Raw genomic sequence first — 27,958 nt, forward strand, 5'->3', positions numbered from 1 at the left:
TGACACAATATACCTTTTAAAAGGGGGATCACTTCTTCTTTGGCATAACAATTGAACACTGATTCTCCTTTGCAAGGAAACATGGACACAATGATAGTTTCTGGACAAGAACATTCAAAATCATTGATCTTTGCTCACTCCCGTCCTTGCAGTGAGACCTCAGGATTAGGTCACAAATATTTTTAAATATCTAATGGGATACACTTCTTTCCTGGAAGTTATTCCACTATGAAGTAAATCAAAATCCCACCTTCTTCCTTGATAGTAAACATTTACTATCCTGATGAGAACAGAATTTACTTCTCATAACTAATTAAGTCAAAATTTAAAACTTCACCTTTTCATTCTGAGCAAGGGTTCTTCATAATTAACAATCAAAGAACTACACAAATTCACTCAACAGGTAAATCCATTTAGACATCTGGGGTTATATTTTACTACTAACTCAAATTGACATGCATCAGGATTAATCAAATAACATCCCATATAAACTCTATTAAGGTTTTTTATCAGTGAGAATAGGATAGGATTGGGCTATGCCATTGATTCCCAAATCACAGAAGTTCATCTCTTACTTTCACAAAGATGGCTGCCGATCTCCAGGGCAGCTGCCCTCCATGTAAAACTCGACTTTTTATCTCCAAGAATTAAAGCTTTCTGAAGCCATTATGCTACATATATTTGTCCCTTCCTGAACTTTAGACTTTCTCTCTGTCTGAAAACTATCCTTAGCCCTTAGACATGCAGCTGCCTCCCCTCATTAGTTCTCCCTTCCTCGTGTATGCTCTTCCCTCACATACTCACATGTGTCATTTCCTCCTCCACATTTTGGAATCTCCCAACTAAGGTGTCATCAACTGCTTAGTTACCCTGACTACTGCCATCTTCTTCTCTGCCAGTTCTCCTTTGTCACCTATCCAATCTATTTAAAACCCTTCTGCCAAGACATTCTATTCACACAGCTAAGCCCAAGACAGCTGCGTCTTCCTACCCATCTCTCTGTGTCTCCCACCCTTCCCTCTCTGACTTCAGACTTCTGGCTACTTTCAATCAATCAATCAACAAAAATTGACTAATTTGCTTGCAGGATTCTATAAACTGTACTAGAAAGTCTATTCAAGAGAAAAGGATAACACATAGTATCTATCATCAAGTATATTCTAATGTATCAGGAATTTTTAATTTGATAATACAAATAAAAACTGAAATGTAATATACTATATTTTTAGTCACAACTCTCTGGTGCTGTATGACCATCAGAGGGAGTTCCATTGAGGGAGACAGCTGTTTGGACCGGAGAATTTAGAAAGCATCTAGTCCAGCGGTTTCCAGTCATGACTGATCATTAGAATCATCTAGGGAAGGTTACAAAAAAATACCTCAGATTACTGATTCAACATCTCCAAGGTTGGCGGGACTGGACTCTGCAATTCATATATATACATATAGGTGCTGTATGTGCATACATGTATGCAGGTATGTGTACTTATACAGGTTTATATGTATATATATACAGGTAGGTATATATGTATAATGTGTGTATGTGTGTATATACAAGTATTCATACATTATGGGTAAAAATAAACACCTCTCCAAGGGATTTTTATATTGCTCATGTTTATGATCCAAGTCGACTTCATTCTTATATCTTGTTAATCAAATTCAAAAACAAAAACAAAAATGAATTGCAGAAAAGCTTAAGTGCCTTAGCCAAATCACACAATTAGTTACTGACAAAACTAGAAGCTAAGAGCAGCTTTATTGATTCAATGCCCCCAAACTCCTCCAATGTTATATATACTCCAAGAAGATGGTGGGAAGATTTGGAACTTCAATTGAACCTTGAATTATGGCTAGGTTTCATAAACATGTGAAAAAGATAGGATATTCAAGAGAAGTTTCTTCCCACCTCTGTTCCTATCTAACTAGTTTACATTCAATGCATATTTTACATATTTATTGAGAGGCTAACATATATAAGGCATCAACCTGGACACAATCAGAGAAAGTTTATCTTTGAGAGGATACTGCCTTTCAAAGTCTTTATTAGCATGGGGACCCCCTGAGGAGCATTTTCAACATTCAAGTTCCTTTTGTCTACCTCAGACTACTGAATCACAATTTCTAGAGATGGGACACAGAAATATGTATTATTAATGTGCTTCTCAGCTGAATTTTATGCACAGTAAATTCTGAGAAACATGGTAGTGGGGAATAAAGACAAGAAAACAGCACAGATGATGATTAAAATCAAGATAAGGGTTTTCCGCTCAGAGATGTAAAGAGAGCGGAAGTGTGTTGCTTCAACTTTGTAGCAAGGACAGAGCTGTACAAACTGCCAATTGATGACTTTTCTTGAACCCATTAAAGAACTGAGGTTGCAGGGCCACCAAATAACCTTAACTCTGGGGAGACACGGGTGCTTTTGGGGAGAAATAGGACCAAGTATTTGCTTACCTGAGGCAGACAACACTAGATACCATCTTAGCTGGAAAGAAGATGCAGCTAATTTTTTAACAAATTGCTAGAGGATAAGGGTGAGCTAGCATGAGAATTCCAAGTCTCTAAGGATCTCAGCTACAGGGGCCTTCATACCCTCTTGCAGGATTTGACTCCATGAACCCCACCAGGCATTCACAGGGAAGACCAGGGAGAATCCTGAGAAAATTTTCCTTAGGAGGCTGGCTATGCAAGGAAACAGTAGCTGCTGCCAGAATCCTGGCTCTACCCATAACCTCCACCTCCCTACAAAACAAAAGCCTAATCTGCAGGAGGAAGAGCATGAAAACCACAATGTTAGGGCCCTGGTGAAAACCCATTGCAGCTGGGGGACAGGACAGAAAAATAAAGCAAGAATTATACTACCCCTTGGAGAGGGGCAGAAGCATATGAGAAGGCCATAATCCAGAAACCTAGGGATTACTGAACATTAGCTTACGTGATTATACACATGTATGTTATAACCCATACCCATTTAGAAAATCTTTAATTGTTTGAAGTATGTTAAAAATTGGTAGGGTCTGGAAATGTAAATGAGTACAGCCCCTATGGAAAACAGTATGGATATTCCTCAAAAATTAAAAACAGAATTACCATATGATCCAGCAATTCCACTTCTGGGCATATATTGGAGGGAAATGAAAATCACTGTCTCAAAGAGATATCTGTGTACCCGTGTTCACTGCAGCATTATTTACAATAGCTGAGACATGGAAACAATATAAGTGTCTGTTGATAGCTGAATGGATAAAGAAGATGTGAGATAGATAGATAGATAGATAGATAGAAACACACACAGAGATATAAAATTTAGCCATAAAATGGAAGGAACTCCTGCTATTTATGACAAGACAGATGGCCCTTGAGGGCATTATACTAGGTGAAATAAGTCAGACAGTAAAAGACAAATACTGTATGATCTCATTATGCAGAATCTAAAAAGACCAAATTCACAGACACAGAACAGATTGGTGGTTGCCAGAGGTGGCCGGAGGTGGTGGGGGGTGGGTGGGACAAATGGGTGAAGATGTTAAGAAAATAAAAGGAAACCCTGAGCAAGAACCTCCCAACTGAGCCCAGGCAGCCAACAGAACTGAGAGAGACAATAAAATGGTTGTTTTACGCCAAAAAAAAAGAAAAATAAAGTCCATGTCCTGTCTCAAGTAAAAGTGAAATAACCTGTATCTAACATAAAGCTGGGTCATGCCACGGAGCAACCAAGCCCATGCACCACAACTACTGAGCCTGTGCTCAAGAGCCCACGAGCCACAACTACTGAGCTCATGTGCCACAACTACTAAAGCCCGGGCACCTAGAGTCCATGCTCCACAACAAGAGAACCCACCGCAGTGAGAAGCCTGCGCACCGCAATAAAGGGTAGCCCCCACTTGCTGCAACTAGAGAAAGCCCATGCGCAGCAACGAAGACCCAACGCAGCCAAAAATAAATAAATAAATAAATAAAAGATTATTCACTAAAGCATTAAAAAAAAGTAACATAAAGCTGGGTCAGCTGTAGTTTTTCTATTCCCACATCAAATTCTCTTAACCTCACATGTTTCAATTGCATTTGATCCATCTTGAGTTCTTATCCATCCTTGGTAAGAGTAAGTCTGAAAGATCCAGGTGCCTATTTATTGTCTCCAAAATGTATCATAATATCAATTTACTTTACTTCTTTAATATCCCAAAGCTTGCTTTATTCACAAAGTTTAATGAATTCAAAGTTAACTATTTAGGTAACTTTCTTCTGGTCCAGAACTTAGATCTGCATATTAGGTAAACTGCCTGATCTAACCAATTTTTAAAAAATTTTTGAACACAGATATACATGGTATATTTTCCCAGATGAACTATCAGACTTACTACTAAAATTTCTTGGACCATTTCTTCTCAGTATATGAAATTTTCTGAACGTTATGACCCTGTACTCCCTTCAACTAAGATTTGTCTAATGACCTCAAGGAAACTCTTGTTAGGCTTTTTTATTAAAGGAAATAGATATATTTCCCCTGATCAACCTTCTTGATCTTCTAAACATAAGTACTTAATAGTTTCCACTAATTGGGAAAATAACTTCTGAAAGAGATTATTGTCCAATACTAAAGCAATATGTTCATTTTATAAGAACTAATTTGCAAGCAGATATTCCTTACTTTTATTTAATTTATCTATCTATTTATTTATTTATTTATTATAAATTTATTTATTGATTTATTTTTGGCTGCATTGGGTCTTCGTTGCTGCGTGCGGGCTTTCTCTAGTTGCAGCAAGCGTAGGCTACTCTTCATTGCGGTGTGCGAGCTTCTCATTGTGGTGGGTTCCCTTGATGTGGAGCACAGGCTCTAGGCGTGCGGGCTTCAGTAGTTGCAGCGCATGGGCTCAGTAGTTGTGGCTCGTGGGCTCTAGAGCACAGGCTCAGTAGTTGTGGAGCACAGGCTTAGTTGCTCCACGGCCTGTGGGATCTTCCTGGACCAGGGCTCGAACCTGTGTCCCATGCATTGGCAGGTGGATTTTTAACCACTGTGCCACCAGGGAAGTCCCTATTCTTTACTTTTAAAAGACAAATTGTAAAAACCTTACATAGTAAGAATAAAGCAATGGTAAAGGTCTACAATTTGCAATCAGAGACCTAGCTTGCTACTTACTCTTTGTGAAACTTTAAACCTCTACTAAGTCTAATTAAATCAGTAATGCATGTGGAAGCACCATATCTCTAGAGTACCATGTTAAAATGTTAAATTTTGTATTATTAATATACTTATTATTGTCCCTCTTTTATTCATTCAACAAACATTCTATTTTAAGCCTCTTACTTAGAAATTAGACAATATTTTCTTCAAGTGACTTTTCCCAAACTTCTCCTCCCTGCCTGACTCTTCAGACTGAGTCTGATTCATCTAAGTAGCACCATAATTTAGCTCATGATCCAAAACGTAGCAAGTACTCAATAAATATTTCTTAAATGATTTCAGTCATTGTCAGCTTCCTCCTCCCCTCTACTTCCAACAACTAATATATTCTAAATTATGTTGTGGTAAAGTTATTCAGTAGCACCCAGATTCACTCCATGAAAACGTGTAGTCTTTAAAAGAACATTTCCACTTTGAATCCGGTTAAACTTGCCAGAATTATTAAGATAATTAATGGATATTCACACTTTGAATTTTACATCTTTATTCAAACTCCATCTTTTTTTAAAAAAAATTTAATCATGAAAGGCCCACCTTATGTTTAAAAGCTACTATGATTGTTTAGATAGAGAGAGACCAGTGCTCCCTCTTCTGGTTCTACAGAGAAAGATGATAACAGAAAACCCTCGGCAGAGTCAGACTCACACCCTGGGCAGGGAGGCTTGCCTACCCAAAGGACCATTTTGGAATTCTGGGGTGTGGGATGCTACATAATGACCGAGTTTGCTATACAATCTTAACTGACCTAAAACCCCGCATTAATATACATGCTTGTCAGATGTGAAAGACATTATGAAAAGAGATCTCTTACTAACCTTATTCAAGGTTAGAAAAGCTATTATTTTAAAAAAAATGAAACCTAGGAGAATAAAACAGTAAAAAAATATATACATATATATAAAATATAAATATATAAAACTTGACATTTTCTCTTACAGTGATGAGTATATAAAATAACAAAGTCAGTTTCTTTCTTGGTGTGAATGGATGTTAATTTTGCAACCCAAAAATAATATGTGTGTAAGGTATTTTAAATTTGCAACGTAGAAAAATGAGCATTATCTCAGTTGGTCCTCACGATAGATACTGTAAGTTAATAAGCCATGGAATATTATAACTCTTGTTTCCTCCAGTTTAATTGGAGGTATCTCTACAATGATGCATAGCTTTTTTTACAGGGCCTGCAAAACAAGCCCACGACCACTTCTATGCTTCAGATATTAATAACAGCTAAACTCTAAATGAAGGCTTACTATGGTCAGGCATTGAAACAAGCAGTTTACAAGTTAAGTTGAATCCTCATAATAATCCTGTGAACGAGGCACTATTATCACTCCCATTTCACAGACGAAGAAATTAAGCAGGATCACTTCTCAGGGCCAAATTCAAGACTATGCCCCAACATCCAAAGTAAGTCATGTGAAAACTCCCTAAAGCCAACTCAAACACAGGTGAGGAATTGCTTGGAAATCATAGCACTCTTCATGGAATGCCACAAAATTGATATATTTAGCTCCATTTGATAAACTAGAAACACATTTTCTAGCAGAAAATATTACCATAAAATATATATGGGTACCAACCAATTTATATTTATATTGTATATGTTTAAACAAAAAAGTAATATATAAATCAATTCCAGATTTGGAGAGGGATCTTATGTCCCAGAATGCCTTCAACTCTAATATGTACAGACACCCGATGTCTTGCAGAATTATGTATTTCACTCACTGAATTTTACAAAAGTTGAAAATTCTTCTGGATATGTTTCAGTTGTTTTCAAATCAGTCTGGAAGCCTTCCCACACCCTCTCCAAGATAAAAGTTAGCATGAATTAAAATGTGACACCCCACCCCCTCACAATTAGATACAAGGTTTGTAATTTAGGATCAACATGTCTTCCCTGTAGGTCTTCAAATAGATTTGGTTGAAATCCTGGCTTTTCAAATGACTTGAAATAACATGCAGTAAAAATTTGCACAGTAACAGAAATAACATGCATTTGGAATCAAAGATCTTTTGCTGACCCTAATTTTTGGCTACATCCTCTCCTTTGCTTTGCAGTATTTCTCCACAAGACTACTCTGAGTTTCTGTAGGCAATGCAAATTTTTTTAATCTCTAAAATGATACAGGTCTCCACATTCCCAAAACACACAAAAATTTTCAGGAAAACATTTTATTAAGTTAAAACCATATAAGATGAACCCAATTACTTTATCATGTGATGAAAGAGCTTGATTGGCTGTCCAATTTGCCATTTTCATGCTCATTGTTTACCCAGCTGCATGAGCCACTGAGCAAACAATCAGCAGCAGTTGCCAAGGTTTTACCAGAATAACAAATTATGAGGTAAAAACTTAGAATTCAGAAAATTCTACTCACAAACTTAACTATTTTCTGAGTATTTGGGAACATACCAACCTAGTGAAATTCTGTAGCAAAACCCCATTGTTTTATGGGCGTGTGGGAGACTAGTTTGAGAAGCACATTTCTTTGGATTCAGACTTTGCTCCTCTTCTATCATCTAACTTCTCTTCCATGGATGCCCCAATAGGAAATCCACAGTAATTATCATACAGGAAATTAAACTGTGTGGAATTGCTTTTAATTGAATTTTATATTTGAAAGAAATTGAATTAAATCAAGCACCAGTGGACTAGCTCACAGGTAACAGAACATGGGAGGAAAGGCACTGGTCGCCGTGCAACTGAGTAAGAAAAATCAACTGACCCTTTAAAGAACCAGTAAAGGGCTAAGTGTGGGTAGTATGACAGGATAGAACCACCCTGGCAGCCCCAGACACAAGAGGAGTTAATACTTACTCCAGGTTCTTTCCCATAAACTCCAGCAGGGGCTCAGGACAAATATGAGGGCACAGTGGACACCCTGAGAGAGTGCCCCTGGCGGGTGCAGGCCAGCAGGAGCGGAACAGCTGCTGCTACGGGGAAAGCATGAACCCCAGGTACCTGGCCCAGACCATCCTCTCACAAATAGCAAAAGCCTGAAGCTGCTGTGAGAAGAGCAGAGGTGAAGACCCATTGCGGACAGAAGAATGTAGAAGAAAAAATCCTCTACCCCTGGAGGACAGCCAGCCCCAGAATCCTATATTAATGCCATTAAAGGTGTGCTGTCTCTGCTGGGAAGGGCCAGGAAACTCTCTCACGCACCAGGACAGCAGAGAACCTACATTGTCCTCCTCTACCTCCCCTAACTGCCACCAACAACATACAATTATCAGAACAGCCAGCAATATCACTCCTAGGTATGTGTCTAAGAGAAATGAAAGCTTACGTCCTCACAAAACCTGTACACAAATGTTTATAGCAGCCTTGTTCATAATTAAGCAACCCATAAATTTGCTAAAATAACCTAGCAATTCATAAAATTTCTAAAAACAACCTAAAGGGAAATAACCTAAACGTCCATCAGCTGGTGAATGGATGACAAACTATATGATAGCCATTCAGTGGACTACTACTCACCAATAAAAAGGAATAATCTACTATTAAGCACAACAACATGAAGGGATCACAAATGCAGTAAGTGAAAGAAGGCAGACACAAAAGGCTATATACTATATGCTTCTATTCATATGATATTCTAGAAGGGCAAAATTATAGTGACAAAAAGAGAGTTCACTGGTTGCCTTGAGGTGGAAGAAGGCGCAAAGGAATTTTGGGGAGATGTAACTCTTCTAAATCTTAATTGTAGCAGTGGTTACACGTCTGTATACACTCATCAAGTTCATAAACAGGGTGAATTTTACTGTATATAAATCATACCTCAATAAACCTGACTAAGAAAGTTAAGAGATACATATTTTAGCTTCATTTCTGCCATAGTCTGAGTGATTTTGAAAAAAAATTCAATTCACTTAATAAACCAGCTTTTATGGAATAACCATTGTATGCCATGCCATGTTATATCTAAGAGATGAATTAGCTATGGTCCTTCGGGAACACACAGTGTCATACAATACTTCTTAAAATATCTTCAGCAATTTCTGGATTAAGCATGAAATCCCAATGCAAAAGTCGAAGTATTTAGAACTATGTGGTAATGAATTACATCATTTTAGAGCTTGTGGGATACAACTCAAGAGTTTTTTAGAAGGCAATTTATAACCTTAAGGCATTTATTGAAAAACAATAAAGATTTAAAATACATGCATCAGGACTTCCCTGGCGGTCCAGCAGTTAAGAATTGGTCTTGCAATGCAGGGGATACCGGTTCAACCCCTGGCCAGGGAACTAAGATTTCCCCATGCCGCGAGGCAACTAAGCCCACGTGCTGCAACTACTGAGCCCACCTGCTCTGGAGCCCTCACACCACAACTAGAGAGAAGCCTGCACGCTGCAAAGAAGAGCCGGGGTGCAGCAATGAAAGATCCCACGTGCTGCAACTAAGACCTGACGCAGTCAAAAAGTAAATAAATATTAAAAATAAAATAAAATAAAATATATGCATCAAGTGCTTAACTCAAGAAGCAAAAAGAAAACAAACAAAAAACCCTCAAATAAACAAAAAGAAAGAAAGATGCAAGAATAAAACAAAATATGCTTTATAATATGCTTTAAATGATTAAGTTAATAGATTAGTGCACAAATATTTCTGAGTCTTTGGTATATAATATATATTGTTGGGACTTCCCTGGTGGCGCAGTGGTTAAGAATAAGCCTGCCAGTGCAGGGGATACGGGATAAAAATAATGATAAAATCACTGTTTTTGTTCTACATGTGTTATGGTAAAGCTATTTTCTAAAGCTAATACATGGAGCTCAAAAAAGATAGAACTTTATTCTATTCTTTTTTCCAAAAAAAATCAGGTTAAGCAGGTTTTAATGATAGCACCTAAAAAATATTTATCCTTGTTTTGCCATGTAAGTCTACAAAGGAAACTCTCAATCAATTTGTTGAGATATTTAATTTCCTAGACATCATATATACTCACAGGGCAAGTCATTACTAAGACAAACTGTTTTCTGATTATGCTGGAAACTTAACTATTAGATTTATAACTTGGTTCTCAATCCCTTACCTGTATTTTCAACAGCTAAGTCATATGTTTTCATTCTATAATACTGATACAGATATTCTTGTTTATTTACATGACACTAACAAATTTTGTCTAATTACACATTTTAATAATAACCTAACCTCAGAACCATTGCCTCTTCTCATTGGATTTGTCAATCTTTATAGCATTTTTCTTTTGGCGAACAGCTAAGAATTTAACCTAATGAAGACAATACATTCCCAATTATGTCCTGAGAGCATAAAAGCCTCCACGAACTTTTTAACTCAAATTTACTTTTTCCTGAGCATAAGATAATCGATTCTGATTGCAAAAATTTGAAAACCCCCAAAAAGTTCAGAGACAAAATGGACCAGTACAGTCTCACAAATCAAAGCAACTACTATTAACTTGTATTCCTTCCTTGTATCTATCTTCTTTAAATAGTTACAATCTTAGAAATATACAAATTTGTTTTACACTATTTTCACTTGAAATGATTAAGAATAAGCACTTTCCACCTATAAGTGAAAAGAATCTGAAAAAGAATATATATATATACACACATATGTTATATATATATATATAGTATATATGTATAACTGAATTGCTGTGCTGTACACCTGAAACTTACACGATATTGTACATCAACTATACTTCAATAAAAAAATTTTAGAAAAAAGAAAATGCAGTTTCCATGCCATCTCTAGCTGCATGGCAATATATACAGTGGGCCCACCATAGTTTATTTTACTGTGAAAATTAATTAGAATTAATTAATAAGAAAATTAACAATATTACATTATTAATAGATTTAAAGTATTTCCAATTATATCATGAAAGATATCTATGAGTAAAATAAAATAGTAACGAAGAGTCCAAGCAGAATTTGAAGCAGACAGATGTAAGTTCAAATCCTGGCTCAGCTACTTAGGAGCTTTGCTGAAAAGTGAATTACACGACGTAAGTAAAGCCTGTCACATGGTAAGCAATTAATGAATTAAAGCTATTATTGTAATAAAGCTTTTTTAAATTTCAAAATGTTGTGTTATCATATATGCCCTGGGACTGGGTTTCTTGGTTAAACAATCTAAGCATTTATAAGGTTTTTCATAATATTGTCAAATTACTCTCCAAAGTGGCATACCAATGGATGCTTTCACCAGTGTTATACGAGAAGTGATCCTCAGCAACACTGGGTGTTCTCATATTTTATAACTCAATAGATGAAAATGTTACCTCATTTTACCTTTAACTTTTCGAGCATTTAGTAACATTATACATTTTAAAGCATATATTAATCATTTGTACCTTTTAAATAAATTATCTGTCCATGTCTTTTGTACAAGTTGGAGTCCTATCAATTTATATAACTGCTTTAAATATTAAAGTTATTAATAATTTGTCATATACGTAGTTAAATAACTTAGTTTCTCTAGTTTTAAACTTGTTCATAATACTCCTGATTTTGAGAAATTTTATATTTTTCTATAGTCAAAACTATTATTCTTTTTCTTTATGAATTATTCCTCCCTTATCTAGAAATTGGAAAATAATTACCTTTTATTTCTTTTAAGTCTATTAAGTTTGACATTGTTCAGTTACCTTTTTAATCCTGATATTTTGGTTTATGCTGTTCAATGAGAATCCAAGTTGAATTTTTCTCCAAGTAGCTAAACAATTGCCCAAATAAGATTTATAAAATGATCGTTCTCTTTCTCATCGACTCACAATGTCTCCTTTATGATGTATAAAACTTTAATACATAATAAAGTTTAATTTTACAAAGCACCAAAATTTATCAAAGATATTATCCGTTGTACCTGGTCTGCTTTTGGAAGAAGAGCCGCAATTAAAGATCCCTCTGCAACCCTCCCCAGATTGTCTCCCTTACCTACTGGGCTGTGGAGATTTCCAAGACAAGAGAGAAGGATGCACAAAGGAGGATAGAGAGTAACAGAAAAAAAAATTTCCACATTTTAATTCACCATCAGTCCCTTCCTCTCACTTTGCCCACAATAAACCTACATCACTAATGGAATGAGGTAGAAGAGAGGTAACATTTACCAAGGGCTTACAGTGTTCCAGGTGCTTTTATCCTCTCAAAACCCCATGAGATAGACATTCTCTCCTAACTTTGCAATTATGGAAACACGTTGGGCAATTTTAACTAAACTGCCCACCACTGTATAATCGATAAGTAGCCAAAACAGATAGAATTTGAACCTAGGTCACTCTGAATCAAAAATCATGTTTGTTGAAAAATACCCTTAGTTGGAAAGAATCAATCTCTCTCTCTTTCTCTCTCTCCCTCTCTCTCATGATCATTCCTTTCCTGGAATAATATTATTTTCATAATCGCAGACTGCATATAGCATAGACTATAATTTGGAGCTTTTATACTTTTCAAGAATAAAAGTGCATGTGAAGCTGAAGTGACGAGGAGGGAAGACTCTCATGGCTGAGATGAGGGAACCCTGAAACAAAGGGTGTGACTGTCCCACAAAAGGTTAGATGAGGATGTAACGACATCTCAACAGATCACCAGGGTTAATAAGGACAACATTAGGACCAGATAATACTGGTTATAACTTAAAGGATGCAAGTTCAATGTGAAACAGAATACTAACAATGGACATTTCCTCTTCACTAATGCCACCAGTGATCAAAGCTTAAGGCCCTGAGAGCCTCAACCCAGGTGAAAGAAGGTAAAAGAATCCTGATTATGACAGTTTCCAACATGAAGTGACTGAATAATCAGTCAGATAAATTTGTCTCAATTTTTAGATTTCATTTTCTGTATGTTGAAGAATGGGGGTTAAGCTTCAAAAACTTAAATAGGCTACAAAAAACAATTGTAAAATTTATGATAGACACTCGTGGAACTGAGCCCCACTCAGATTAGGTTAAAAGAGGAGATTACTGTGAGGAATAAAGGCACAGCCAGCCTGCAAGTACACTGGAAGGGAGAACGGGAAATTGGAAAATGAGGCTGCTCTCTGTCTCAGAGAGACGCAGACCCTCCTTCTCGCCTTCTCCTTGGGTGGCTGAGGGCTGCTCCCTCTCCCGGCCTCATCCTGGCCGAGGACGAAGAGCTTCTCTGCCGCTGCCTGGAAAGGCCTGGTGTCAATCAAGAAGTCTCCTGCTCATAACACCAGTGGCTCCTGCCATTTCAAATTCCATTTCCTCGCTCCTTGCTTGACATTTCTGACTTAATGCACTCCTACTGATTTCTTACTCATTTCAGTCTTCCTTTCTCTTTGCCAGCACTTTTTCGTCTATTTTATACCCCGATGTAAATGTTATTTCCATTGTCATTTGGTGGAGATAAAACCCATGTATTCTGTGTGTGTGTGTGTGTGTGTGTGTGTGTGTGTGTGTGTACACATATATATGGTATATATAACCCTGGACTTGTGGATTATATGTGGTGAATACAATTCTCGGTCCAAAACTTACGTTTTACAAGAAGTGTAACATATGTCTTTTTCTGTAATTCAGCTTACTTTCTATTTCGAGTTTCCATCCTGCCATAGCGGTGGAAACTCAACATTAACCAGTTTGTGTCCACACTCCTCCCTTTCCCCAGGATTATGGCAAAGTTCTAGAGCCACATGTAGTGCCAAGAAATTGGAGTTGCACTCCCCAAAATCTTCCATTTGCCCCCTCCAGATTCATTCTCGACCCATCTCCACTCTACTCTGTCGTGGAGCCTAAACTGAATGGAGCACATGAACAAGGTTCCCTTCCCTCTGGCTTCCAGATGGAATCAGCCTTCTTTCTGTGCTCTTCTTTCTTCTAGTTTCTAGAATCTTGCCCTCTCTTCATCCCATCGGGCCCAGCAGTGGTAACAGCTCCGCAGCTGTGAGCCCCGGGTTCCTGCACTCTACCCTGTGCCCACACCTTTGTAATCACTCCTCTTGTAAACAATCCCTCCTCAAATGATCCTATTGTGATAGTGCCAGCTGTTTCCTGCTGTGATACAGTCCTAGATGTCCACTGGCCACATAGCAATTCTGAGAGACCTTTCATTCTGTCTGGTTCCTGGTATTCAGACCACGAGGTTTCCGCAGCGACATCCCTCATGTTTGTCCACTTCACCCTGAAGGTCTTGTAACTCTCTCTGCTGCTGTTTCCATGCCGCACTGGGGACAGAGATGCCTGTGGGGTTGTCAAGGTGCTGTCTGCCTAGACCTTGTGTGTACTCACTCGCTCTCTGCATCTAGGGTTGCAAAATGCAGGGAGATCCCATCTGTGTCTACACACTTCCCACTCCTACTCTGTCAACCTTATGCAACCCACATCAGGGGACGGGTTGGACTGGTGAAAGATGGGGAAAGAAAGGAGGTGTATAAAATACTGAGAAAGAAAAAATAAATGTCATAATATATAGAAGTGTGTTAATATAGATATTTAAACATCACCACCCTGTAACAAATCCATGAAAGTGAACATTTACATGGCCACTAGAACCATCCAGCTTGTGAGTTCTAAAAATAAGGATTTAAACATTCCTATTGCCAAATGCCAGGCTCTTCATTTATATAGAAAATTATATTTTGAAAAGCACTCTGCATATAAAAACTCATTGGATCTTCAACCTTAAGAAGGTTATAAGATATACTCTCTGTTACAGGCTGAACTGTGTCCCTCCAAATTTTATATGTTGAAGTCCTCACAATGTAATATTTAGTTATAAGGTCTTTAAAGTGGTAATTAAGTTAAAATGAGGTCTTTAGAGTGGTTCATAATCTAATATGGTTGGTGTCCCTGTAGGAAGAAGAAATTTGAATGCAGACATGCACACACAGCAGAAAAATTATCTCTGGGCAGAGGGAAAAGACGGCCATCTGCAGGCTAAAGAGAGAGGTCTCATAAGAAGAAACCAACCCTGCCAACACATTGATCTTGGACTTCCAGCTCCCAGAACTGCGAGAAAATAAATGTCTGTTGTTTAAGCCACCCAGTCTCTGGTACTTTTTTACAGCAGCTCTAGGAAACCCATTCACTTCATTTTATAGATCAAGAAACTGAACTTTAGAGAGGTCAAATAGCCTGTCAAAAAGTCACAATTGTTTTACAGTAGATTACTTACCATAAATCATTACACTAGTAATTCCAACACTTAAACCCAGGCTACCTCGCACCCTATAATACGTCTCTCATGAGATGACTGCAAAGGGCTCTGCAACTGTACAATATGATTGTCATATGAGCATATGCATGAGAATATACATCTGCGGGCTTAGGCCACCAGGTTGTGGCTGCCTCCAGCCGGTTTCCAGACTCCCTGCTCCCCTCCGTCCTCCACTCCATCAGCTGCCTTCCCACTCCTTTCACACTCCCTGTCAGTTCCTGAATTACAGGTCCATTCAGAGACTGTACAAAGAGGGCAAGAGGTGAGGGAGGAAGCCTAGAGCAGCAAGGGAACTGCACTGAAACACTGTGAGGCACATAAAGGAGAGGACACTCTTGAACATGTTAAATTCCCCACATGTGGCCAGTCTGTAGAGAACGAGGAAAAGCAACAGGAATTTCCTATTTCGTTTGGAATCCAAGCACAGGCAGTAGATACTGTGCGTGCAGTAGGGTTAAAGGACAAGACGGAAATGAGAAAGCTTGGGTTATGGTCTCAGATTTGTGGATTCCCTATCAGGAACTTTGGGCAAATTACCTTAATTATTGGGCTTATGTTTCCTTACCACCGAAATGACCAAGTTATATTCAAGGTTTCTTCTATTTAATATTTGGTGAGATGTTTACCTGACACTGTAATGTGCTTTTACATGGAAGTATAAAATCATACCATATGGTTCAGCTGCCATTTGAACCTCAGTGTCAAGTTTTGATGATCATGGGGAGTGAGGTTTCAAAAATAAAAGAATAATCCCACTGTTAATAGTGCTATTCCAAAATCAACCTTTATTCCAATATCAATAAATTAGGGGAAATTTTGATTTATTAATATATTTAACTGTAACCATAGAAAAATGCTCCATTCAGTTATTCATTCATTTAACCAAAATTGAAGGAACAGCTACTGTGGGCTGAGTACTTACTATGCATTCCCGTAGGCACTCCTAGTCTCTCCAGTGGGAAACAGTACATTGCGGAAAGTGCTGTGGGTCGTGTTAGAATACGGGTAAGCTCAGAGCAGCATGGCAACCTATGAAAGGGCAAAAGAAAACCTAGCTCCACTCTTTCCAGGAAGATGAATCAAACTCTATCAAGACAAAAGAGTTAATTTGCACAACATCCCAGAGAGGGCTGGACATAGTTTAGGAATTATAAGAAAATAGAAACTCAGTCTTTCAAAAGGGCTGTGTAGTTTAAAGACTAAATCATAAAAGACTCTCATACACCGCTTATAAATGAGCCCAATCACAGTAAGCTAAACTCCTTTGCTCTTTGTTACTATTATAAAGGTTTCCAAAAGATGTGAATTCTATGTCAATCCCCAGTATTTATTATATCTTTCCTTGCTTTGGGAAGCAAACATGGCTGAAATCACAAAAAAATTAAATATGGAAAGGATCTTATAAATCAGCTGGTCCAACTCACTCACTCAGAGATAGACTGATTGCTCCCAGGTTTCACAGCAGCAGAGCACAATCTAGATCTCAAGTATGTGGACTCCCATGTCAATGATTTTTGGGTTTTCCTACTGAACTTCCCTGTGCTTCCCACCAGCCATTATACATAAACTCCCGGGAAAAAAGTCAAGCATTCTCTGTCATTCAGTTAACCAAGCAATCAATCATTTAGGAAGTATGCCAGACCTAACTATATATGCCTTGGAATCAACCATGACTATGTGCCAGTTGTGCTGCTATATATATTTATCTGCTTATTCCATATTCTGAAATATCCCTTCTGTTGGAATTATCTCAGCCAGAAATATCCATGAGTGGGAACAGTGACAGGACATTGCAATAATTTCCCCAGAGCCAAGTGCACAGGGGCAGCAAATGACACTGAACAATGATTCACAGTTCATTTGGCAAACATTTCATGAGCATCTAATACACGTCAGGCACTGTCCTAAGCAGCATCAGTGAAAACTAAAATAAGTGTAATAAGATAGCGTCTTAGGCTACACGGTGCTTGTCTACTGAGTAAAACAGACAATAAGCAAAGAAACAAATACATGTAACTATAGTGTCAAACAACAATAAGTGTATGGCAAACGTTCAAAACACAGGAAGTGAAAAAAAGTTTTAAATTCTGAAGGAACAGAAAGTGCAGTAAGAAGAAACTGTAATGACTCACTTCCAGAAAAGAAAGATGCTTGGATATATTGCAGCCTTTCATATTCACCTTCCTCTGCCGTGGAGTCATTCTTAGAAACATAGTGGGAAGAAGTAGGAGGCACTCTCAAATTTCTTCTGGAGTGTCAAGAACCACCCTCCAAACTCTTATCAGACTGGTTTTTAGAGAGACATCAAGCACTTTCTTCCCAAGCACCCAGCACTTTCTTATCCAAATACAGTGTTCCATGTGTTTTTACACTATTGGGCAGTGGTTCTTGTAACGTTCCTAGAGGATTTCACGGCCCCCTTTGAATATCTGATTTAAAATAGAGACCTTCCCTCCCCAAAAAACCCACAAGTACCTACGTAGAATATGCTGCATTTAACATCGGGGGCTCACTGTGGATCATCAATGATCATCCTACTGGAGACTCCTCCAAAAAAATCATCTACCTTTGCATTATGAGGAGTGGGTTCTAACTGGCTTCGGCACAGGGGTCTGCAATCCAAGAGTTCCCCAGTTTAAATGCTGTGCGTGTTCAGAGACCTCTCAGCCAGAGGGCTTCAGAGTGCCAGGCTGCAGTGCTGATCACATGTGTGATCAGCAGTACTGTTGACTGCTGGTTGTTAGAGATCAAATAGAATTTCAATCCTGTTCATTTAAAAAAGAATTTTAAATGCATATGTGATATCAGTTGCTCCTGAAATGCACCGAATAAATACAATGAAATCTAACCCTACCCACATATTGGAATCACCTGGGAAGTTTTTAAAAAGACTGATGCTCAGGCCCATATCAGATCAATTAAATCAGAATCTCTCAGGATAAGGTTCAGGAATTGGTGATGTTTAAAATCTCAGATAGGGACTTCTCTGGCGGCACTGTGGTTAAGAATCCACCTGCCAATGCAGGGGACATGGGTTCAAGCCTTGGTCCGGAAGATCCCACATGCCGCGGAGCAACTAAGCCTGTGCGCCACAACTACTGAGCCTGCGCTCCAGAGCCTGCGAGTGACAACTACTGAGCCCACATGGCAGAAATACTGAAGCTGACGCACCTAGAGCCTGTGCTCCGCAATAAGAGAAGTCACCGCAACCGCATGCCGCAACGAAGAGTAGCCCCCGTTCGCCACAACTAGAGAAAGCCCATGCACAGCAACGAAGACCCAATGCAGCCAATAAATAAATAAATTTATTTTTTAAAAAAATCTCAGATAATTCCAATGAAGATCCTGATCTTCATGCATTGCAAATCTGGCTTTACTGAATTAAGAAGAGAAATACTTTAAACTAAACCCAACTGATCATAGAGTTGTTTATTCGGTTTATCCTGAACTCAAAGGCCAGTAATTCAGATGATTCTGAATAGTCCTAACATTTCACAGAATATATGAAGAACAGAAAACTTATCAATAAATAGGTAGTTGGTTTCCGTATATGGGTCCAAACACAAATACCTGTGAGCAAAGATTCTTCTTACTTCTTCCTGGAATTCCAGTACCTAGTATAGAGCTTGGCACATATGAAGACTTAAGTAATGTTTGCTGAGTCAACCACATCATTTTGGTCCTTCCTTCCTCCTTCAAACACTCTAGGGAAGAAAATGTCATGATCACTCAGTACGTTGTCTAATGAGGCATTTAACTGCACCCTTGAGAAGCAATATTATTGAATACATTCTTTCATTAAAATATTGATTATCTACCATGTGCCAAATATTATAATTGGTGCTGGGTATGATAATGACAATTTAATCCTTTTAAAATCATTCCTGACATTTTCTTTTAATCGATTATTAGAAATTAGTCCTAAGAAGATTAAGAGATACTCAAGACCACAGAGTTAGTCTGTAGTGGCAGGTAAACTGGAACTCCTATCTTCCAATTCCCAATGTGGTGCTATTTTGGGGAGAGCAAAGTGTATCACTTTTATTATGTATAAATTTAAAGTAATGAGACTAATTTTAACAGCAGATGATCGTGTAAGAAAGGAGTCACAACTTGTATCAATCTACATAGAGGACCTTTCCAGTTCTATCAGTCAGTTTTGTGTAAGCAACTATGGGATTAGAAATAGACATTTTTTCATGTGTGGGTTACAATGAATTTTGAACTTAGAGCAAATAGTATCAAGTTCTGCATAAAGGTAAAGTAAATTGTCTCTGAGACTCCAGGAGAATAAGTGAGGTACGCAAGGCAAAGAGTGAGTTGAGACTGGCACACAGGTTTAAGAAGAATAGAAAGGATATGTTGATTTCAAAATGAGTCTCTAATCTCAAACAAAAATATGCAATTGTTCAGCAATTTCAGTTATTCATATAGATTACTGTGAGAATGTATAAAATTTAGGTGAAACCCCCCAAGTAATTACAGATACTAATCACCTCTCTGACACCATCTCCCCACAGCTCTTCCTCTTGTTCTCTATTCTCTAGCAGCTTCAACTTTCTAATGGCATCTCAGGAAAGTCAAGGTCGATCCACTTGGGCATTTCTATATGGACTTGTCTTTCCCCAACTCTTCCTGAGGGCATTCCTTCCCTCTTTCAATCTCAATGCTTAATATCTCTCTCAGAGAGTACTTTGCTGACCACCCTACCTGAAACTGAGTTCCCAGGCCTCACCATCCCCTATGCCCCTACACTGCTCTATGATTTTCTTCTGAGCACTTAACACTCCCCAAAATTATTTTTATTTCCTTGTTTACATAGTGGTCTCTTCCATTAGTGTATATGCTCCATGAAGGCAGAATTCTGGCTCTCTTTGTCATTGTTGTATTCCTTGCAAACAATTCTAAAATTTATATAGAAACACAAAAGACTCCCAACAGCCAAAGCAATCTTGAGAAAGAAGAACAAAGCTGGAGGTATCATGCTCCCTGACTTCACACTCTCCTACAAAGCTACAGTAATCAAAGCAGTATGGTACTGGCAGACATTGCATGATTTCTATGTGTTTTAAGGCCCAGAATGTGGTATCTTGGTGGATGTTCCATGTGAGCTACTACCCTGCTTTGATCTATGTTCATCAGCGATATTGGCTTGTAATTCTCTTTTTATGTAGGTCTTTGTCTGCTTTTAGTATCAGGGTAATGGTGGCCTTGTGAAATGAATTTGTGAGTGTTCCCTCCACATTAGCTTTTTGGAACAGTTTGAGAAGGATAAGTATTAGGTCTTCTTTATATGTTTGTTAGAATTCCCCTGTGAAGCAGTTGGGTCCTGGACTTTTGTTTGCTGGGAGTTTTTGATTACTAATTCAATTTCACTACTAGTGATCAGTCTGTTCAGGTTGTCTATTTCTTTTTGATTCAGTCATAGAAGATTGTATGTTTCTAGAAATTTATCTGTTTCTTCTAGGTTGTCCAATTTGTTGGCATATAACTGTCTGTAGTTTTCTCGTATGGTTTTTTGAATCCCTGTAATATTGGTTATAATTTCTCCTCTTTATTTTGTTTATTGGGTCCTTTCACTTTTTTCTTAATGAGCCTAGCTAACAGCTTATCAGTTTTGTTTATCTTTTCAAAAAACCTGCTCTTAGAGGATGGGGAGAAAAGGGAACCCTCCTACATTGTCAGTGGAAATGTAAGTTGGTGCAGCCACTATGAAAACAGTATGGAAGTTCCTCAAAAAACTAAAAATAGAGTTGCCATATGATCCAGCAATCCCACTCCTGAGCATATATCTGGACAAAACTATAATTCAAAAAGATACATGCACCCCTATGTTCATAGTAGCACTATTCACAACAGCCAAAACATGGAAACAACCTAAATGTCCACCAACAAATGAACTGATAAAGAAGATGTGGTATATATATATACAATGGAATACTACTCAGCCATAGAAAAGAATGAAATAATGCCATTTTCAGCAACGTGAATGGACCTAGAGATTATCATACTAAGTGAATAAGTCAGAGAGAAAAAGACAAATACCATATGATATCACTTATATGTGGAATCTAAAATATGACACAAATGAACTTATCTGTGAAACAGAAACAGACTCACAGACACAGAGAATAGACTTGTGGTTGCCAAGGGGAAGGGGGGTGGGGGAGGGATGGATTGGGAGTTTGGGATTAGCAGATGCAACCTATAATGTACAGAATGGATACAGAACAAGGTCCTACTCTATACCACAGGGAACTATATCCAATATCCTGTGATAAACCATAATGGAAAAGAATATGAAAAAGAATGTATATATATGTATAACTGAATCACTTTGCTGTACAGCAGAAATTAACACATTGTAAATCAACTATAAAATAATAATAACAATAACAATAATAATAATAATAAAAAACCCAGCTCTTGGTTTCATTGATCTTTTCTATTGGTTTTTTTTTTCTTTTCTTTTTTTTTTTTTCCTTTGGCCACACCATGAGGCACGTGGGATCTTAGTTCCCTGACCAGGGATCAAACCTGCGCCCCCTGACATGGAAGCATGAAGTCTCAACCTCTGGACTGCCAGGGAAGTCCCTCTATTGGGTTTTTTGTTGTCGTTGTTCTCTATTTTATTTCCTCTCTGATCTTTATTATTTCCTTTCTTCTGCTGACTTTGGGCTTTGGTTGTTCTTTTTCTAATTCCTTTAAATGGTGGGTTAGGTTGCTTATTTGAGATATTTTCTGTTTTTTGAGGGAGGCCTGTATCACTATAAACTTCCCTCATAGAACTGCTTTTGCCGTGTTCCATAGATTTTGGAAAGTTGTGTTTTTATTTTCATTTGTCTCAAGGTTCTTTCTGATTTCCTCTTTTGTTTCTTCATTGATCCATTGGTTTTTTAGTAGTGTGTTGTTTAGTCTCCACGTGTTTGTGTTTTTCCCACTTTTTCTTCCTGTAATTGATTTCTGGTTTCATACCCTTGTGGTTAGAAAAAATGCTTACTATAATTTCTACCCTCTTAAATCTGTTGAGACTTGTTTTGTGGCCCATAATGTGATCTATCCTGGAGAACTTTCTATGTACACTTGAAAAGAATGTATATTCTGCTCTTTTTGGATAGAATTCCTGTAGACATCTATTGTCCAACTGGTCTAATATGTCATTAAGGCCACTGTTTCCTTATTGATTTTATGTCTGGATTATGTGTTCATTGATGTAAGTGGGAGGTTAAAGTCCCCTACTATTATTGCATTATTGTCAATTTCTCCCCTTATGTTCACTAATATTTGCTTTATGTATTTAGGTGCTCTATGGCAGCTTCATTCTTAATTGATAAAGCTTGAAAGCAACCAGAATGTCCTTCAGTAGGTGAGTGGTACATCCAGACATGAAATATTATTCAGCACAAAAAAGCAATAAGCTATCAGGCCATGAAAACATATGGAGGAAACTCAAATGCACACTACTGAATGAAAGAAACCAATCTGAGAAGGCTTCATGTTACCTAATTCCAACTATAAGACATTCTGGAAAAGATAAAACTATGGAGACAGTAAAAAGATCAGTGGTTGCCAAGATCTGGGGGAATGAGGGGTGAATAGGCAGAGCACAGAGGATTTTTAGGGCAGTAAAAATATTCTGTATAATACTATAATGGTGGATACATGTCATTATATATTTGTCAAAACCTGTAAAGTATACAGCACCAAGAGTGAACCCAAATGTAAACTATAGACTTTGGATGATAATGATGTCAATGTAGGTTCATAAATTGTAACAAATGTAACACTCTGATGTAGGATGTTGATAGTGACAGAGGCTGTGCATGTTGGAGCAGGAGGCATATGAGAATTCTCTGTAGTTTCTATTCAACTTTTCTGTGAACCTAAAAATAGAAAATACATTTTAAAAAAAGAAATTAAGTACTGACACTTGCTATGATGTGTATGAACCTTGAAAACGTTATGCTAAGTTAAAAAGCCAGTCACAAAAGACCACATAGTGTATGATTCCATTATTTGAAATGTCCCCAAATGGTAAATCTATAGAGGCAAAAAGTAGATTAGTGTTTGCCATGGCCTGGAGGTTAAGGCATAATGGACAGTTAGTGTGAATGGCTATGGATTTTTTTGGAGGGAGAGTGATGAAAATGTTCTAAAATTAGATAGTGTTGATGGTTGCACAATTTTGTGAATATACTAAAAAGCAATGAATTGTACAGTTTAAATTGGTGAATTTTATAGGATTTGAATTTTATCTCAAAAAAGCTGCTATATTAAAAAAAGACTAGCTTTAAAAGTACTTTGTGCAAGGATAGTTTTATCATATTAAGCATATAGCCTTAACCATAAGTCAATGCATAAGCATGACACTTAGATAACTTTGAATCCACTGGCTCCACCATCTGCTTTCTTTGTGCCTGCAGACAATCACTTGTCTGCAGATTGAGATAACCCTCATAGCATAGCTGAGCAATTTAATACAACATCACAGAAAAAGCACCTGGTGGGGCTTTCCTCACTGTTGGAGAATGAAATTACAAATACGTAAGAGGGAAAGGCAAAACTAATCTTGTGTTACTGGACTGGAGTCAGAGATATCAGTATGAATGCATGTTTATTTTAATATATTTGCAGATAGATATGAGAATAACTATAGAAATATGTGTATACATAGTTTAACATACATACAGATATTTCCTAGTAGCCATCAGCACACCTAACGTTCAGATCTGAGTTTCTAAATACCATTTTCCAATAAAAGGAACTAAGATTCCCTGAAGAAATGGAAGATACTAGAATGGGAGCAGGGAAAATACAGATAAATCTGACCATCTGAAAGTGCTTTTTAAAAAAATACTAAAGGATGACTACATGGCAAAAGGACATGAAAGCCAACCTGAAAGAGCTCTAAATGGCCAGAGCTGGAACAGCACAACAAAAAAGTTAGTATTAGATTATGACCCCCCAAAATAAAGTAAATATCCATGAGCCCAAAATGATTTACACAAATGATTGAATCCATAAATAAATTCGGGAGAAGAAATGTTCTTTACAAAAGAATTCCAACGGATAAATAGAGAAGGAATGAGGGGAATATAACATCACCATTAGACACAGCAACACCTGCTGCAGGCAAGATCTGTAGATGAATGCTCAAACTGATGGGGGAAACTTTATGGAGTAAGCGGATATTTCCTTACCCTCAAAGTATTGCCCCCCAAATATTTATGAATTACAAGGGTGATTTTAACATTTGTTTACAAATGTATAGTAACTTTTCAGTGAAGAAACCTAGCAGACACCGCCTTAACCAAGTGATTAAGGTTTACACCCCAGTTGTAAGTTATGCTGATATCATGCACCCTTGATAACATGACATGACGTGAAAAAAAAGGACATATCAGCTCTGTAGTATTCTTCCCACCCATAACCCCAATCTAATCATGAGAAAACATCATATTAAACCCAAATTGAAGGATATTCTAAAAATACCTGACCAGTACACTTTAAAAGTGTCAAGATAACAAAGAATAAGTGAAGACTAAGAATCTGTCATCGGTTGGAAAAGACTATGACAACGTGATGACTAAGTGCAATGTCTAGTATCTGGATTGGATCCTAGAACACAAAAAGGACATTAGTGGAACACTGGTGAAATCTGAGTAAAGTCTACAGTTTAGATAATAGTGTACAATGTTCATTCTTAGTTTTAGTAAATGTGCCATGGTTATGTAAGATGTTACTATTAGGAGAAGCTGGATGAACATTATTCAGGAGTTCTGTGTACTATCTGTACAACTATTCTGTAAATCTATAATCACTGCAAAATAGAAAAGTTAAAAAACAAAACAAGGACTTGGCCTGCTATACATGCTCAATAAATCATCCTCAATATTCTACCCTCTTGCTAGCTATCACCACAGCCTTCTGGGGCGACACCTCCCGAACTAATTAAACAATCCACTTTCCACTTTTCTGTGAACTCCCTCCCCAGCCTCAAATCCCTTTAGTTATAATGGGAAGACTCCAGGGAATCACAGTAGCCAATGCGATGCTTCCTACCACATGCCTCCTATGCCCTGCCTGGTCATAACTGATTGAACCAGGAATGGGCATTTGACCTAAACTGAGCCAATCAGCCCTTCTTTAGGGAAATTGAGATTCCAGGTACTTCTGTCTGATTTCTTGAATGGAGGAGATCTACTTCAGACCTCTTAGAATCTATTTTCTAATATCTGTCCTGCGAAGCAGGGAAGTCATTTATTATGGACAGAATGTTTGTTCCCCCCCCACAAATTCACATGTTGAAATCCTAACCCAATACACTATGTGATGATATTAGGAGGTGGAGCCTTTGGGAGGTAATTAGATCATAAGGGTTTAGCCCTCATGAATGAGATTAGTGTCCTTATAAAAAAAAACACCCCAGAGAGCTTTCTCATTTCTCTTTCTGCCAAGTGAGGACACAATGAGAAGTCAGCAGTCTAAAACCGAAAGAGGGTCCTCATCAGAACTCAACCATGCCAGCAGCCATATCTGGAATCCAGCCTCCAGAACTGTGAGAAATAAACTTCTGTTGTTTATAAGCCACCCAGTCTATGGTATATTTGTTGTAGCAGTCTGAGCCAACCAAGACACCATTCTTCAGCAAGAGGACAAAATCTGAGAGGCCGAACTGATAAATCAGGAGAGAAAAAATTACCTGGGTTACTATGGTGCTCTAGCCTTTAGCTCCTACTGGTTCCCAAAGCTTAGCTGCTCCCCTACCCTTAGATTCCATGAAATGCCCACTTAACCCTATTTCTCTTTGAGCTTAAACTGGCTAGATTTGGTTTCTGTTAATATAACTTTAATGTGCTAATTAATACAACTACTTTGTAAGACATGACATGCATTTACATGTATGGTTTCTGTTATATTTGCTTTTTAATAGTCAAGGTCAGTAATTTTTTTAGTCATAGTTTATATAAACTATCTGGTTAAATTACCCCTACCTTTTCACATATATACAAATAAACCACATCTTTTTAATTCTAGTCATTTGTTCATTCTGTGCTTGCTCTCTGAAATACCTTTGCTCTATCTCATCATGTCCAAATTCCATCCATACTGCCATGTTTGGTTTAAATGCCGTCTCTTCCATACAGTCTTCCTTGCCACCCACCTAAAAAAAAAGAATATGTATATATTACTATCCCATGGGATATATATATATCCCATGCTTTCTTATCTGTATCTTTCATTCCTTTTATCCCTTTCTATCTTTACCTAGTCATTTACTTACACATATTGTCTCCCTCTTAGATGTGAAGCTACTTGAGATCAGCTTCCCTGTTCTCGTGTAGGCAGCATTTCAAGAAACATTGCATTGCATAACAATGCAAATACGTAAGTTAATTTCAACTGTTTAAGAAGGACAGAAATGAAAGATAGCAATGACAGTTAACTGTATTCTTTTACTGTACTTAGTAAGAAAATTATTTTTAAGAAGTAAAGCTATCTCACACCTAAAAGAAAATATTAGAGAATATCGTCGTCACCTTGGGTCAGGCAAAGATGTCTTAAACAGGATACAACAAAAAAACCACTAGTAAAGGAAAAGTGGATATATTACAGTGTATTAAAATTAAGAATTTCTGTTCATCAAAAAAATCATTAAAAGAGAGAAAAGGTAAGACATAGAGTTGGAGAAAATATTTGTAAGATATATAAAAGACTCAAACCTAGACAGTTTTAAAAAAACATACAAATCAATTTTTTTAAAAAGACAAACATCCTGGGACTTCCCTGGCGGTCCAGTGGTTAAGACTCTACGCTTCCACTGCTGGGGGCACAGGTTCAATCCCTGGTCAGGGAACTAAGATCCTGCATGCCACACAGCACAGCCAAAAAAAAAGACAAACATCCTAATAGAAAAAATGAGAAGAAGACTTGACCATGTACACCAGAATGGCTAAACCTACAAAGATGGCAAAAATCAAGTGCTGACGAAGTGCTTAAGGTAGTAAACAAGATGCTACTAGAAGTATAAACTGATACTGACTTAGAAAAGAGTTTGGCTGTATCAGCTAAAGCTGGACACAGGCACACTCTGACCTAGCAGCAATTCACAGTTATGAAAGCATGCATGTGTCATGCATGCATCATCAAAAGTCATGCCTAAGAATGTTCATAACCACTATTCATAAAAGCTAAAACCTGGAAACAAATGTTCATCAACAGAAAACGAATAAAGTCATTGTGACATTCATACAAAGGCATATGACACAGCAATGAAAAAATTATTACTAAATGCAAAAATGTGAATGAGTTGCTTAAAGATGATGTTGACGGTTTTCTTGTTCATTTTTATTTAAAAGCAGGCACAGAAATTTTCCGATTGCAGGATTCAACTTATGTAAAGTTCAATCCCAGGCCAAATTAATTGATGGTGTTAGAAAACAAATTGTGGTTATTTTTTTCAGGGGATACTGACTGGGAGAGAAGAGGGAAGCTTCCAGGGGGCTGGTATATTCTATTATTTCTTAATCCAGAGACTGAATATACAGATGTGTTCACTTGGCACAAATCCATCAAGTTGTAAACTTATAATCTGTGTGCACATTTCTGTATGA

The 27,958-nt window shown here is 37.6% G+C and overlaps 1 long non-coding RNA gene across 1 annotated transcript in view; it reads right to left on the bottom strand.

The window, feature by feature from the left end:
- Positions 1–27,958, bottom strand: part of LOC132368925 (uncharacterized) — a 142,819-nt gene that overhangs the window by 20,751 nt on the left and 94,110 nt on the right. Inside the window, exon 2 of the long non-coding RNA XR_009504183.1 lies at positions 26,417–26,508. This is a non-coding gene — a long non-coding RNA (uncharacterized LOC132368925). The remainder of the gene's footprint in view (positions 1–26,416; positions 26,509–27,958) is intronic.

The sequence above is a fragment of the Balaenoptera ricei genome, chromosome 7 (genome assembly GCF_028023285.1).
Source record: "Balaenoptera ricei isolate mBalRic1 chromosome 7, mBalRic1.hap2, whole genome shotgun sequence".
Classification (NCBI taxonomy): Eukaryota; Metazoa; Chordata; class Mammalia; order Artiodactyla; family Balaenopteridae; genus Balaenoptera; species Balaenoptera ricei.